This window comes from Cyprinodon tularosa, unplaced genomic scaffold (genome assembly GCF_016077235.1).
Source record: "Cyprinodon tularosa strain WSP-4 unplaced genomic scaffold, ASM1607723v1 ctg489, whole genome shotgun sequence".
Lineage (NCBI taxonomy): Eukaryota > Metazoa > Chordata > Actinopteri > Cyprinodontiformes > Cyprinodontidae > Cyprinodon > Cyprinodon tularosa.
The window spans coordinates 524,276-540,986 of NW_024039217.1; the positions used below are offsets into that span (position 1 = coordinate 524,276).

Below are 16,711 nucleotides of genomic sequence, written 5' to 3' on the forward strand. Positions count from 1 at the left end.
TTTCCCCTTCTGCGCTGTCAGAGTCACTTTCCGTGCAGCGCGGCTCCTCAGAAATAATGCCTGCTTTTGCGAAAGCTTGAACAACAGAGCCAGCAGACACGTTAGTCCAAGCATCTACAATCCATCCGCAAATGGTGGTGTAACTTGCCCGGCGCTGCCTTCCACTTATCGTGAAACTGTGGTTTCCGTCTGTCATCCATCGCTCCCACGCCGCTCGCAGCCTTACTTTGAATGGCCGCTTCACACCGATGTCGAGCGGTTGAAGTTCGTTTGTCAGACCCCCGGGATAACGGCGAGCACAGCGTTTATTTTTTTTCACCATGTTTTTCTCATCAGCTGTGAGACGGGCATGCATGGAGTCACAGATTAACAGCGATGGTGATGCGTGGAAAAAAACACCTGTTCTCCTCACATACACCTCCCTCAGCCACGCTTTCATCATCTCCTCATCCATCCAGCCCTTTTCATTTGCGTTAATATAATATGTCATCAGAGCGCTGTGTCTGTCTCGCTGTCAGCTCCCAGATCAGCTTCTCTGATTGGTTGATGCGGCGCGTCCAGCAGCAAAACTTCAATTTTTCCATCAAACGCGCTGCGGGACCTTTTGCTGCGCCTATACGCGCGTCAACCATTGACTTTGCATGTAAACTCGCTGCTTCTGCTGCACCTGCTGGGTCCGGTTCACACCGATGTCGAGCGGTTGAACAGCGAGCACAGGGTTAATTTGTTTCCCCATGTTTTTCACATCAGCTGTGAGATGGGCACCCATGGAGTTACATATTAACAGCGATGGTGATGAGTGGAAAAAAAACACCTGGTCTCCTTACATTCAGCCACTCTTTCATCATCTCCTCAATGAGGTGGTCTCAAAAGTCGCAGTTACAACACACATAAGGCGCACCGCACCATAGGGCGCACCGCACATTTTGAGGGAAGAAAAAGACGTTTAAGTGCGCCTTATAGTCGTGAAAATACGGTACCCTGTGTTGGTAAACACTCTGGCCTCTGGCAGTCAGCAGCTTAAGAACACTCCACAGGTAATGAGGCAATGAGCTGCAGGTGTGCAGGGAGACCCAATGAGGATGGGGCACCACCTGGTGAAGGAGGAAAGGAAACACAAAAACAGACCACAAAAACTGGATTCTGACAATGACAATTTTTTTTTTTTGATTAATAAAATAACCCAATTTACACAACATTCAGCAGTCTAATGACAGTGGGGAAGAAACTGTTATGGAATCTGCTGGACCTGCATCTGATGCTTCGAAGCCCTTTCCCACAGGGCAGGAGGGAGAACAGTCCATAGTGGAGGTGTGAGGGGTCATTGATGATGTTATGGGCTTGGGACAACAGCGCGGGGATGAAATGACTTTAATGGCCTTCAGCGTAGCAGACATTATGTAAATTAAGAGAGAAAATAAGTTCACAGCACAGCAGTGGACATCAACAATAAGTTCGTACACTGTGTGATTTTTTCAATCAGTGCACACAGCTGCAGCGATTGAACTGGGTGGTTGAATTGTGGAGGATCTAAGCTTTCTGACAATGTCTAACATAGGTTGAGTTGTTAGGTCGAAATATATATCGCGGGCGAAACAGTGGGAGTTAATAAAAGATAAGACACCTTATGGTAAATGCATTGTTTTTGTTTTATCAATTCACTAAAGATGCACTAACAGGAAGCGAGTCCACATAGTTTTAACCCTACAACACCCAAGAGATGCTCAAGCTAACAGATAACTTGTTGAATAAAAGTGCTAAAATTAGTTTTGCACATATACCGATACCAGTATCGGGCAGGGCCCCGATCCAGCATTAAAATGGCATTGGTATTGGGGAGTACCAATAAATGGAGCACAGATACCATTTTGAGTGCCAAAAGTTTATTCAATTATTGTCACCCATTCCAGGTAGGCAATAAAAAGTTGGATTAACTTTGTATTAGTCTTTTTCCTGCTTCGCGAAGGTAGGCATCAGCTTGACATAGCCATGATGGCAATTATTTTACATCCAAGTAGTATGCATTTCTTCATATACACACACACATCAATTTCAATCAGGTCGTATCGGTGTGGTATCGGTATCGGCCGATACTGCACAGCCAGGTATCAGGGCATCGGTGCAACACTAGTTAAAATCTGCATCTATTTTCATGGGATTCTTATATTGTTTAAATGTGGATCCGCCGCAGGAATTAAAGGACTTTGGCAGAGTTTAAGTAAATGAAAGATATAAATCCTATTATAAGATGCTATGAGCATGGTGAATCTGGTGAACTGTAAAGTGCCTTGTGAATATATGTGTTGCGAATTGGCACCAAATAAATAAACTGAAATGAATTGAAATTGAATTTGAGCGAAAACAGATACTAAGTCTAGACTATAAGTAGAAGCGGGTTATTCACTTATTTTTTTGTTTAGCAGCTGTTTCTATGGACTTTTTTTTATCATTAGTGTCATAGAGGTGACTATCTCACTGGAAAAAATTCGAAACCTAACTAACTAATTTTTTTCTTAAAATAAGTGTATTTGTTCTTGGATTGAGGAGGTAAAATAGACATCTTGCCAATGGAACAAGACAATTTACACTTAAAATAAGAAAACACGATTGCACTTTTTGCATTGTCTTATTTCAAGTGCATATTAACTAATTATCTTATTTTAAGAGTAAAAATACTAATCCCATTGGCAAACTATCTCAATAAATAAAAAGGGTAAATACACTTAATTTAAGAAATCTTTACTTATTTCTAGATCGTTTTTCCGGTGCTCCACCAGTCTAAAAGGAAGGTTACACCGTGGGTTGGTTGCCTGTCTGTAAAAAGTAGGGTTGCCAACCCCTTGAAAAAAAAAGGGACACCTCCTGTGCGTGTTAGCTGACCCGATTGCCTTTACCCCTCCTGGCGTGGTGAGTTTTTTGTTTTTAGCCCCCCTTTGTTTGTGAAATGATTTTTTTAACTATTTGACTAAAATCTGCATTGAATTAGATGCATATATGTGAGTGACATGAACACATGGAAAACAGATTATTATCCAGCAATTAACTTTAATACAAAATAACAAACTTTGCTGTATTTTAAGCATAAGCCCGTCCTGCTTACAGTAACTTCAAACTGTAAAAATTAATATAAACAATAAATAAATAGTGCACATTTTTGGTGCAACATCAAACTTGTGCAAACTTGTAAACATATTTGTGCCTTAAATGCAATGACTGTACTGCCTTGTTATCTCCCGCTATCTTCTCTGTGAGCAACACTTATACGGGACAAAGTGCATTTCTTTTCCACTTAATACGGGACAGGTACTTCTATGGCTAAATACGGAACGATTCTGTTTTTCAAGGGACAGTTTGCAACCCTAGTAACAAGGCAACACAACCATGCATACTCAAACTTAAAAAGATTTAGTGACACCAATTAAACCAAACAGTCATGTTTTTAGACTGCAGTAGGAAGCCGGATTATCCAGAGAGAACCAACACATGCACAGGGAAAACATGCAAACTTCATGCAGAAAGACCCTAGGCTTTGTCCTGCAAGAGTGATGCAGGACAAAGGGTGCCACAAATTGCAGGAGCATAATAGGGTTATACCAAAAAAAAAAAAAAAAAAAGAAATGCTGAATCTGTGGTCCTGATTGACAACATTTGATCTGTGAAGTTTTGATTGTGATTACTTTTGATTTCTGATTAATGCTACATTATCAGGGGGACTGTTGACTGTTTATTACTAGATTCTATGATGAAAGATCATGGGAGTTTTTCCTCTCCACTGTCACTACAAGCATGCTTAGTGTGAAGGACTGCGTTTGAGTCAATGATCGAAGGTTTTCCTTAGATAGAAAACTTTGAATCAATCTGACTGTATGATCTGGTTGAACTGTAAAGTTCCTTGAGATGAAATGTGTTGTGAATTGGCGCTATTGTCATGAACCGCGGACAGAGAGACCCAGTATTCACGGAGAGACAGTCAGTAGGAAAGTTCAAAACGTTTATTAAATAAAACAAAACAAAAGCGAAGCTGTGGCTCGTGGACACTGCAGGCGGGGGGGCGGGGCACCGCCCAATCTCAGACACTCTGTAGTGGGAGAAACACAGGTAAGTGACCACGATCATCTGACAGAAGATTATCTGAGTTGGTCACTTACCTGGTTTAATAGTCCAGTCCTAGAATGTCCCCAAGTGTTGCAGTCCCGGAGGACATAATGGAAGCCGGTCCTGGTCAGGGATCCAGAACAGACAGAAACAGACAGGAACAGGCAGGATCCAGATCAGGCAGGAACAGGAACAGGGGGCAGGATCCAGACTTCCAGGCATCCACAGGCTCCCAGGAGGGAGCAGAGTCTGACTGGGACCAGAAGCATGACCAGGTGGTCACGCACAGGAGCAGACAGGATCAGGTGCAGACAGGCAGGCTCAGTGAAACAGGGTAGCCGAGACAGGACATGGAACCGGAACTTGAAGCAGGACTTTAAACTGGTCTCCTCCCTGGAGCCAGGCTTACTGGATAAAAACTGAACCTCCCTATATATTGAGCCAAAAACCCAGAGGACTCCGTGGGGGAGGAACAGTGGACGATCAGGAGACGAGACAAACACAAAAACCCTCTTTCCACTGCTAGCATCCAGGACATCAACCATGAACTAAAACTGAACAGACAGACTGACGTAAAGACAAGTAATGATCTGGCCCTGAATGCTCAGGCTGAACTGAATATAACCAAGAGGAAACAGGTGAGAGGAATAAATTATAATTGAGGCAGGGAGGGAAAACGACAGGTGAAAGGAATGACTAATTAAGGGAGAGCAAACAGGCCAGATCATGACATGATTTTAATATCCTGGTCAAAAAACAGACATTAATGGATTTGTGGACAGACGATTTGTTTGTTTAAAGATGACTTTAAAAACATAACCTTTTCAGAGGGAATCCTTTGGATAGTTATCATTGATGAAGTGTGAGTTTATTACACCAAATAATGTTTTCCACAATAGTTTATCTAATTAGGCCGTTCCTCGGTCCGGCTTTATACAGTTATAATCTTCATTCTGTACGTGGCAAAGATTTGGAAATGGAATGAGAGCGGCGTCCTTCAGCTAAGAACAGAGTGTAATGTTTTGATAAGGCTGGACCCATGGATGTCTCCTCATCTGCAAACGTGTCTGATTCTTTGCTTTAGCAGGTTTATTAAGCCACACAAAAAGAACTGACATTCAAATTCTTTTTAAGTGACTCACCCATTCACAGGAAATTAGGATGCTTATTGGTCCCAGAAAATGGAGACCAGTTCACCACACCAAAAGAGTTTGGACCTAACAGATCCACTGCACAGCTTTTTATCCTCTTACTAATGCTAAAGTTGCTTTCAGGCTGTCATTTCACACTGCAAGTTGAGATGTGTGGGTTAGAGAAGAACATGTAGCTATATGCAGCCATAAGTGCATCACACCACATGTAAAAGTTAACATTCCCAGCAGTATGTTACTCTATGCTTACATTTTGATCTGAGCTTTTTTGTCAGTTAATTAGAATTACCACATATAAGTTGACAGCTGGATGTAGATTGCCTGACTCAACATAGTGAAAGATGCTTCTGGGCAAAGACATAAAAATAGAAGTAAAACAAACAATATTAATTCTATCTGTAAGAAACATACTTTACATTCCAGAAACAAAGTCTTGGCACATTTTGCAGGGCTAATGTTTGTAACAAAGCATAATAATCTTGTAATGTTTTTTTAATGTTTCCTCTGATTTTAAGTCATACAAACCTTTTAGAGTGGCCCAGTCAGAGTTCTGTCATGAAGGAGGGAGCAAAGGATTGGAGTGAAGGAAGGAATGCTTTCCAACCTGAAGACTCAGACTGTATTACTAAAGAGGATTTATCGAAATACCAGCGAAAACATGCAAACAGCTGATCAGCAGGTATACGAGGGGGCTAATTAACGATTTTTAAAGATATTAATCTGCCAGCAGGATTTAATATATATGACTTGAATGTTATATTTCTATGCAAAACTCCTAGGCTAATATTTAATTACACAGTTTCTATGTAGAAGAATGTCATAGAGATATTATTAATGTGTGAAGGACAGTTTTTGTGTGTTGAATAGCTACATATTTCACATCCTTAACAAATTCTATTAATTTCACACGTGCTGATATATGATTCCCATCTTGCACATGAAAGCATATGCACATATGCAGTTCATAATTCAGGTACATGTGAAAAACATGGCAGTCACAAGAAACTTGTTTTCACATGTGATTTGGAGCACAGGTGTATGACATTTGCTTTTAATATGAAATATTCCCAATACAAACACACACACACACACACACACACACACATGTTGTGTCACAATATCCTTGTGGGGACCTTCCATTGACTTCGATTAATTTCCCACTAATTTATATGGCCTAACCATGACCCTTGCCCTAACCCTAACCATTACCGACACATACCTATCCCTAAACCTAACCTGAACTCATTTCACACCTTAGTCCTAAACCTAACCCCCACCCCAAGAAGAGAAACTTTCCTTATGGGGACCAGTTGTTGGTCCCCACAAGTACCTATGAGTCCCCAAAATGTAGCATATTCCTAGAAAATTGTCCCCACCAGGTATTAAAGACATGGCCACATCCACGTGTGTGTATATGCACGACGAAGTGTATATGAAGTGTATATGCACTTCCTGAGCTATCTCTAAAGTTATGCTGCTATAGGCTTAGACTTCTGGAGGACACAGGGACCCCTATTTCATCATTCTGCTTCATTCTATCTCTATTCTCCTACTCTGCAGAATCTGTTAGTTGAATCTCTAACGTGATCCCCTTATTCTTTTTCTCATAGTAGCTTTGCCTCGTCTGTTCCTGTTTGGCTGTAACTCCATCCTGGAGAGAAATATCAGCTGTGCTGCTGCCATCAACACCTTTGTTTATAGATGCTGGAGATTGGCCTGTTTTCCAGTGTAGTCCTGTTTCTCTGACTGTGACTAACTGGATGTGCTCTCTTCATCCTCTGACATGGGAGCTGCCTCGGAGCTCGTCTGCCTGGCTGTGTGTTTCCTGGACGGGGCCGCCTTTTACAGTTGCTTTTTCTATCTCTGCTTCTGTCTCCTTGAACCCCAGTCGGCCTCAGCAGATGGCCGCTCACACTGAGCCTGGTTCTGCTGGAGGTTTCTTCCTGTTAAAAGGGAGTTTTTCCTCTCCACTGTCGCTACAAGCATGCTTAGTGTGAGGGATTGCATTTGAGTCATTGAGTCGATGCAATCAACTGGTTTTCTTTAGATAGAAAAAAAGAATCACTTTGACTGTATTATCTGGTTGAATTGTAAAGTGCCTTGAGATGACATGTGTCGTGAATTGGCGCTATATAAATAAACTGAATTAAACTTTTGCTTGTGATTTAAATGTGTGTTGTAGTTTGTAAAGCCATTGGTATTGAAAATTTAAGCATAATTTCTCCAGTCTCTCTTAGAGAAATTGAAATTTTATACAGTATACTAATAAAATTTATCATAATTTACTAAACAACCTGAGTGCAGATTTTTAATTTTGCTTTTTTGACTCTTTGTTCAAACCAGAAAAGCCCAAAACAGTTTTCTTTTTTTTATCCTCCCCCTGCATTTACGTCATTCCTGAAATGGCTTGTTAGGTTGCTAACATCAGCCCACCCTGGTATCAACATTTCCATCTCTTTTGCACCAAAACAAACCCCACTGCAGCCAGTGGGTAAGTGTTGCTGCTTTTGTGAATTTTTACCTATTGTGTAACAGCCAGGGGACACTGTTACACAACTTTGTATTCCAGCAATCCAGATTCAACGTCTATGCAGACCAGAGGAAGGAGCGTTCCGAGAGGTGAGAAGAACATCGTCTGTAAATAACAATTTAAAAAGAATGTAAATCCTTAAAATCACACAGAAAAAGAGAAATAATAAAAATGAATATAAAAGATATGAATAGATGAGAAAATAAATGTTGACAAAAAACTTTTATTTTGCTTTAGAATAAAAAAAAAAAATATATATATATATATATGAATTGCATTTACTTTCAGCTTTCTATTTCCTAGGAAAAAACAAAAAAAAAATAAATAAATAAGTAAATTTTACCTTTACCAAAAACATTAAGTGAGGACTAAGTTGTCATTTCATCTGTGAGCCTGCCCCCCCCCCCCCCCCCCCCCCCTTCTTTCAGTGGTCCGAGCGGTGCAGCTGGATGTTTAGGTGGGAGAATGAGCAAGCAGCATCCCTTTTTATCCCTTCCCACACGGCAGTAATTATGCTGTCAGCCATGATCATCAGGCAACTCAGACGGCAACACAATAAGAGCCATGGCAGAGGGGCGTTGAGGGCCTTCACTTTGCCTGTAATTTTGCATCTTAAATGATCATGTAAGAAGAGCCAAGCTGCTGTGCAGAGGACTGTCTCCGCTGAAGCAGAGATATGATGAAGCTCAACAATAAGCAGGTGTTGGCTGCTGTTTGCTATGGGACAAGCTGATGTTTTTTAAACTGACCAAATCTTTTTGATTATTGGAAAACCTTTTTAGAAAAGCAGGAAAAACTGCAAACCAATACCAGTCTCACTCATTGCATGGACACTCTGCACCACTTTCCATTTCTTTATAAGAACATGGGCGGATGAAAAAACTGATGGAAATGCCTGCGAGTGATAAAGATCTGTAGATATTCCTGCAGCCAGCACACATCACATCAACGCCTTATCACTCCCATCACAAGATATTTAGTCTGACAAACGTGTGCCTGGAACAGAATTTGATCAAAGTTAAACAGCAGTGATTGCAGGCGGTATTAAGGCCATTCTTTTTATATGCATATGCGGTGGATTAATCTTTAGTTTAACTCGAAGCAATGTTAGAAGTCCTTCTTTGATGCCTCTTTGTATCTTTAGATATAGTAAAGGTTTATTAGATGGATCATAAATAGTAAAATACCTTTAGAGGGCTGATTTTCTACCTTTTTAAACATCCACCAAAAGAACCTGTCAGAGCTATGGAGTTAATTTGATTCCATTATTGCTTTAAATAAAGAACGAGTTTTTGTAAATGGAAAAAGCAATATTGCAAAGGAAAACTGTTGCAATCTTAGCACTTTTGTCGCTAAATTTAGCATCTTTTCAATCGCCTCTTGTGCCTCTTTTCAAAAAAGCTCCTAGCGTCAAATCTAGCGGCTTTGTTTTTTTGTTAGTGGAGACTCTGGGACATAAAAGCACCAAACTCTCTCCTCCCGAGTGAGCCGATCTTAAGCCTCCCTCTCTTTCTGTCTGTTGTCACCATGCAGAGCAGGCTACCTGCGCTACAGCAGAGAGTAAATCTTTACACTCCAGATTGCAAATGAAATGTGCAAAGCTGTGCTGCTAGCCCCAGCCTAGGTTGCAAAATTAAAAAATGAAAATATTTTTTAAATGACACAGTTTTATCACATAAAATGACTGCTTTTTCAGTCTGCAGCCTATTTTCTCCCCTCCCAGTCTCCATGTGTCTTTGCACTGCTGCTTTCTTATTCTTCAGTTTTTTTTTCTTTTTGCTGGATGACAAAAAAGAAATGGTGGATTTATGCCACCAATTGGAGCTGAAACTAAATGAATGAATTATATGATTTTTTTTTATTCTTCTTTCTGTAAAAGTCTAAAAAAAACTCTTAAAATCCCCACATTTCTTACTTCGAGCGACTCTATCTCTCTGCCCTGCTGTGTGAGACAGCAAATTGTAATAATAAAAGAAAAAAAAAACTATTGAAGGAGCTCAGAATGTAAATTAGTATGTAAATTAGACGATGACTTCATCTTGCATCTTTTAAGGTAACCAACAAGTTACTGAGGAGTTTGCAAGATGCACAACAGGATACCTGTTACCTGTCCACTCAGGTACATACAAGATATGTTTATTTATAAAGCACATTTCAGTGATTAAAAAAATGAGAAAAACAGTAAAAGAAAATATACACTCCAGTGTTATAGAAGCAATACAATGATTAAAGAGAATTAGAGTGATACTAAAATAGGAAAATAGATAAAATGATTGATTAAAAAGATACACTGAAAAAATAATGCAACCATTTTTGGCTTTTGTAGTTGCTTTAGCAAAATAAATGTGTCAAAAAACTACATATGATTAAGTAAATTTCAAAAGTGGTTACATTATTTTTTTCAGTGCACAATGATTAAGCAAAAGGGAATGAAAGTTAAACAGGAAACTTAACTAGTAGTGTTTAGATTAGACAGTGAACAGCTACTTTCAACAAAAACGGCTTAAATCTGGATTTAGAACAGCTGAAGGTTTCCGTGCTTCTGGGCATTTGTTCCAGGTTACATACAAACATGATGGTCATACATCGCATGTATGAGTATGTCTTGGTTTATTGTGCAAATTACCAACAGTGATATTAAATTAATTAAATTCAGTTTATTTCTATAGCACCAATTCACAACACATGTCATCTCAAGGCACTTTACAGTTCACCAGATCATCCAGTCAAATTGATTCAAAGTTTTCTATCTAAGGATAAACCAGTTGATCGCATCGACTCGAATGCAATCCCTCACACTAAGCATGTTTGTAGCGACAGTGGAGAGGAAAAACTCCCTTTTAACAGGAAGAAACCTCCAGCAGAACCAGGCTCAGTGTGAGCGGCCATCTGCGGAGGCCGACTGGGGTTCAAGGAGACGGAAGCAGAGATACAAAAAGCAGCTGTAAAAGGCGGCCCCGTCCAGGAAACACAGCCAGGCAGACGAACTCTGAGTCAGCTCCCATGTCAGAGGATGAAGAGAGCACATCCACTCAGTCACAGTCAGAGAAACAGGACTACACTTTATGGCTTTAAAGTAAAAACAAACAACACATTGGGGTGAATATCTCAGCAAGCCCCTATATGTTTGTTTGAATCATAAAAAAATATGCAGATGATACCACCAAGTGACCATTAACCCTTTCCAGCTCAGACATAGAAGAAATCTACTCAATTGAATTATCTAAACATCAAAATGTGCTCTAGACATTAACTTGTGTTGCCTCCTAATAACATAGAAGTTACTTAATTAACTTGTCTTGTATGTGTTAACTTGAAAACAGCAGCAAGTGTTAGAAAAGCTCCCATTTTTTAGAGATCTGAGGCACATCCTGTAGCTTGGTTGAATGTTTGCGGAGAGCTGATCACAGCTCTGGGGATGGAGGCTCCCTGTGTAACTCCTTCTTTATGTAATCCCAGACGGACTGCTTGATGTTTAGATCAGGGCTCTGTGGGGGTCAGACCATCTGCTGCTGGACTGTCTCTTGTCTTGTAGCGCTGGAGAGAGTGACTTCCAGCGAATTTCAAGCTGGTTGCCTAGCTGCAGAGGGAATTTTTAACAATCGGCTGCCTCCCTGGGACAGTTCTGCTTGGATGATCAGAAGATAACATAAAAAGCATCTCTTTTTTTTTAATCAAACACCGCTGCAATCAGCATTGGGGATTCGAAGTAAGTTTTTCAAACCATTCTAGCTTTGGGCCAAAACTGTGTCCTAAGATATTTAAATATCTAAAAATAAAATTCACACATCAGGGCATTGCTGTGCAGCTCTCCTCCAGCTTGCTAACTGCTGGCTGGGTTACATATGAAGAGATGATGAGGCAACACCACCCCACCACTGTGGAAAAGCAGCAGACACAAGAGGCTTTTGGCGCCATCTAGTGACCAAAAATACGCAAAATAGGTATGCAAACTTTGTCATTGAAACAGCTGGTTGCCATCCATTTCATATTGGTCTACAGTCCCACTGCGGGTAATGAAAACATTATCTCAACAAGGCCTAAGGTGAGTCGGCAAACCGCCTGGTGCCAAGCTGGAGATCACAGAGCTGCAGTGTGACCCTAATCTGCATAATACCATTAAGGATCCCACTAAATCCCACTGCATGCTGCCCAGTCCAAACAAAACAGAGAGAGAGCAGCAACATTCTTCTTCCAGGCAAAAAAATATGATTCAGCAACACGCCAAGCAGGAGGTATTCAGCAAACCGGTGAGTATGCAATACAGGACTGTCATATGTGTGGGTAGAAAATGAAAGATCATCATAAGACCTCAGTTTGACTACTCGCTTCGTAACAGTGGAGTTTATTGTTCTGGGTGAGAAGATGGATAGCATGGCAGAGTTACCACCGAAGATGTTTTCTTTGCTTTTATGAAAGTAACACTTTCAATAACCGGGACTGTAAATCTTGGAGGTTAATCAGAATGCATTGATGTAAACAATGGATGATGGTCATATTTGACTGATAAATGTTTAAAAAAATGGGTTATAAAAAAAAAAAAAGCCCTGAATGTTGGAACTGTAACTATACACTTTTATTCACTAGTGTTTTTATCACTGCTGCTTACGTTAATCAAGGCTGCACTTTAAAGAATGAAAAAGTCTAGTGAGCTGTACTTCACGAAATATTTTTTGTACACACTTGTGTGTACCATGTGACAAAATAAAATCTGTCTAAGTCTAAGTCTGTCTTATATGGAAGCCAGCACAGACTGAATGCAGATTTATTGATGTAAACACAGCTTCCGCTTGCACTTCTATATCAAATTCATCATGGGGCCAGGGTGGGGCCCCTGTCTTTTTCTTTCTTTCAAAGAAGCACAGAAAAAAAAACCCAAAAAACAGGGCAGTAAGTTTATCATTGGATACATTAACCAGAGATGGCAAAAGTACTCACTTTCCGTACTTGAGTAAAAGTACAGATACTTGTGTTAAAAAGTACTCTGGTAAAAGTGGAAGCACTGATTAAACTTCTTTACTCAAGTAAAAGTAACAAAGTACAGGCTTGTAAATTTACTTAAAGTATAAAAGTAAAAGTAGAAACCACTTTTTTCATGCCGTTTCCTACATTTTAAATGGATGTCTGCCAATAGGACTAGATCTCCGTTGTGTTCATTTTCAATCATCTCGTCGTCCATGCTACTATGCTAACGCCACCGCCACCAAGCTGCAATGATTTGCCGCGAATGAATACCGCCGAATCTGTCGATTCGTCTTGTAGTGGTGCGTCAAATGCAACGTAGATTCCCATCCAATTAGATTGAATTGATGTGAAAAATAATAACGGTAACTCCATTGAAATGATTCAAAACTAAAGTAACGAGCCAATTTTTTTAAATGTAAGGAGTAGAAAGTACAGATATTTGTATAAAAATGTAAGGAGTAGAAGAGTCGCCATAAAAATAAGTAGTAAAGTAAAGTAAAAATATCCGAAAAATCTACTTGAGTACAGTAACAAAGTATTTGTACTTCGTTACTTCCCATCTCTGACATTAGGTGAGCCTCAGAACTGAAAGGAGTGAAATGTCCATGTTGTTCCAAATTTAAAATCAGCATTTCTGGTTTGAAAGTGTTCTTTTTTTCTTTTTTTTATGGAAATGAAAAAAAAGAAGCAATATTCAAATCAGAAATAACACTTTTAAAGATTTCTTAATCAAAAAAGGTGTTGAGAGTAACTTTGCTGATTTTTCAGATTTCAGTTTTTCTTTTGTTGCAAAATTCTATATTTCAGACAGAATTTTTACAAATTATTTTCTCTTTAAATTGCATTTTACAGGTCAAATGTTCTATTTATTTGCATGAATGTTAGCAGCAACATTATATTGGTCAATGTATTGTACAAATCAAGAGTGTGATCTTTAAAACTCAATCTGAAAAATAGAAATACTAAATATTAAATCTATAAAGAAAAAAAAAGTTGATGAAATGGTTATAAAAATATTTAAACAAGAGAAATAAATAAAAATAATTGAAAAAAATATCTGAGAAAGGTCATGTCAAAAAATATTTTAGATTAAGAAGTTCTTCGAAATATAATTTTACTTTTACAGCTGCTTTTTGTATCTCTGCTTCTGTCTCCTTGAACCCCAGTCGGCCTCGGCAGATGGCCGCTCACACTGAGCCTGGTTCTGCTGGAGGTTTCTTCCTGTTAAAAGGGAGTTTTTCCTCTCCACTGTCGCTACAAGCATGCTTAGTGTGGGGGATTGTATTTGAGTCAATGAGTCAATGCAATCAACTGGTTTTCCTTAGATAGAAAACTTTGTATCAATTTGACTGTATGATCTGGTTGAACTGTAAAGTGCCTTGAGATGACATGTGTTGTGAATTTGGCGCTATATAAATAAACTGAATTGAAAATTGAATAATTTCAATTTTTTTATTTTTATTTCACTATATGGTTCCAGTGTTGTCCCCTTCAATAATATTGGAACAAAATTCACTCCATAAAACCTTTATAATCTAAACATGGGTACAGTTTTATTAACATTTGCGGAATCCTCTCATCTTTTTAGGTTGAAATTGTGCAGCCTGATACAGTAGCTTCTTTTAAATATGCCGTTTGACTTGCGGGAGTAACTGTGTATTTGAAAGGAATGAATTTCAAATTTCTTTACGTTTAAGCTCCTTTCAAATGTCTTTTATCTGATAAATTTCTACAGTTTTAATTTCTAATGATTCCCCAATGTCTCCTTTATTTAGGATCGTGTGTAACAAGATAAAATGTTTACCACCAATGATAAAAATGCCATGCTGTATCCGACGGGTGAGAACATCAAAGAAGATAACAAAAACAGCCACGACTCGAATACACCTGGCCTCCATATGTCAGGCACACATGGACGGGAGTCATTGGGTCAGCTTACACCGTCCTTACCGACCCAGGAGGCCATGACGCAGCTGGGCTCTCTGCTGCTTAACCCCCCCCAGGCATGACTTAGAGAGGCTGGCTGAGGACCAGCCACTGAGACGGCCCCTCAAGCTCACCCCACTGGAGCTGCCAGAGGAGGTGAGAGAGGCTCAGAGGAAAAAACTGCACTTGATCCATCTAGACGTGAAACCTGCTGGCTCTAAGCCAGACATGATAGTGAAGAAAAATGTCGCATGTAAGCCAATCCCGATTGTCAGGCAGAAGGTTGTGGATTTAGCTGAGTGTCCTTCGGTTTCAACGATGCCGAGACCTCATCTGAAACACCGTAACCCTATAAAGAAGAATTTAGACAAGCAGCTGCAAGACGTCATGGGTCGAGGGATTCAGGCTGCTGTCCCTCCTTTACATTCGGCCAGAATCAAAGCTGACGTAGCGCCATCACACAACAACCTGACTGCGCTCCAGCCTGAGGTAGAGAGAAGGCGGCTGAGGAGAGAACAACACCTCCAAGAGGATCAGTGCCAATCCAACACGTCAGCTGGAGGATTATACACAGATGGAGACAAGCTTACCCGAGGACTCGGAGGCAAAGGGCAGCGGGCAGAGTCAGCTTGTCAAGGCCCACCACATGCTGGAAAGAACATCAAAGATCCCTGCACTCCTGCAGCCTCCTGTGAGCAGAGAAGTGCCAGGAAGAGTCACCGCGATGAAAGCAGGAAGCAATCTATGAGACACACACTAAACAGAAAGTGGGACGACAACGGAAACAAAGAAACTATTCCTTGCAGCTGGAATGTGAAGAGGAAAATCGCCCCTGACCATGACGCATAACGGCGCACTGGAAGCCCTGTAAATGTCAGAGTTGTTCAGTTTGGAAGATCCAAACATTTCATCAGTGTGGCGATGCATTAGTAGCAGGTTACAGTTTTATAACCAACATGATCATGAAAAGACGTGGGTAGTGATAATCATATATGCCTGGTCCTGCATCCAAAGCCTCCAGAGACTGACTTAATTAGCTTAGGCAGCTCTGGCACAGAGCAAGACTTTTGAAACGTCACATGGGGCATGATAAAGCAGCGATCCAAGAGAATGACACAGCAGAGGAAAGAAGACGCTGTGGGATGTGATCTGAATAAGCAGTAACGATGTTGACTAAGTTATGTTCCTGAATAAATGCATAACTTATACATTTTAGAGTAACTGGAAAAAACAAATATAACTAGATGTGTATTCCATTATCCTTTAAAATAAAAACACTTTATGAAGCAAGGATTGGTTTCTTTGAGCTTCTCTACATTCTGTTTGAATGAACCGTTTAAAAGTGACTTCCTCTTCCAGAAGTCCTGTATGTGTCAGGTTTTGGTTCTGGTTTTGAGGACCCAAATGCAGCGGCGAGGAGGCAGAGGTGTGTTCTTCAAAAATTTAAGGAGTTCTCAGAGACAGGAATCCAAAAATCCAACAATTTTTCAGAGCTTTTACAAATGACTTTTAATTGCATTTTACAGATCACAGTTTCTATTGATCTGCATGAAGGCTACAGTAGCAGCAACATTCAACTGGCCAATTTGATGTAAAAACCAGTATAGTGTGAGTGTGATCTACAAAACACAATATAAACTAGAAAAAGCTGTTTCGGAGAAACATCAAAGTGGGAATGCTTTTGCTGAATGAAAAAAGCTGAAATTAACTGCAGAACATATAAAAATGTGATAGGAAGTCATTAGAAACTTCAAACTGCAGAAAACAATTGAATCATCTGAAGATTTTATAGGGTAGAAACATCTGGCAGTAAAATGGCAGAAACAAACTCATCTTAAAAGCTGCACAGTCAAACCATACATGATATCAAAAAATGTTGATCAGCATAAAGAAAACAGTGTCATCATTTGAGGATTGAAAATTTACAAACCTATGTGCAAGACTAACCATGAGAAGCAGAGGAAGGACAGAGAGAGAAGCTTATAGAAAGAGAGCTAATACCACTTAAGGAGCTGAATTTATAAAAAAAAAAACTAACCTGCAT

The 16,711-nt window shown here is 39.8% G+C and overlaps 1 long non-coding RNA gene across 1 annotated transcript; it reads left to right on the forward strand.

Moving 5' to 3' along the window:
• The first annotated feature begins 11,581 nt into the window (after positions 1–11,581).
• LOC119794703 lies at positions 11,582–15,113 on the forward strand. The gene is made up of 3 exons (XR_005282254.1): positions 11,582–11,720; positions 11,815–12,026; positions 14,517–15,113. It is a non-coding gene; the product is annotated as an uncharacterized LOC119794703 (long non-coding RNA).
• The last annotated feature ends 1,598 nt before the right edge of the window (positions 15,114–16,711 follow it).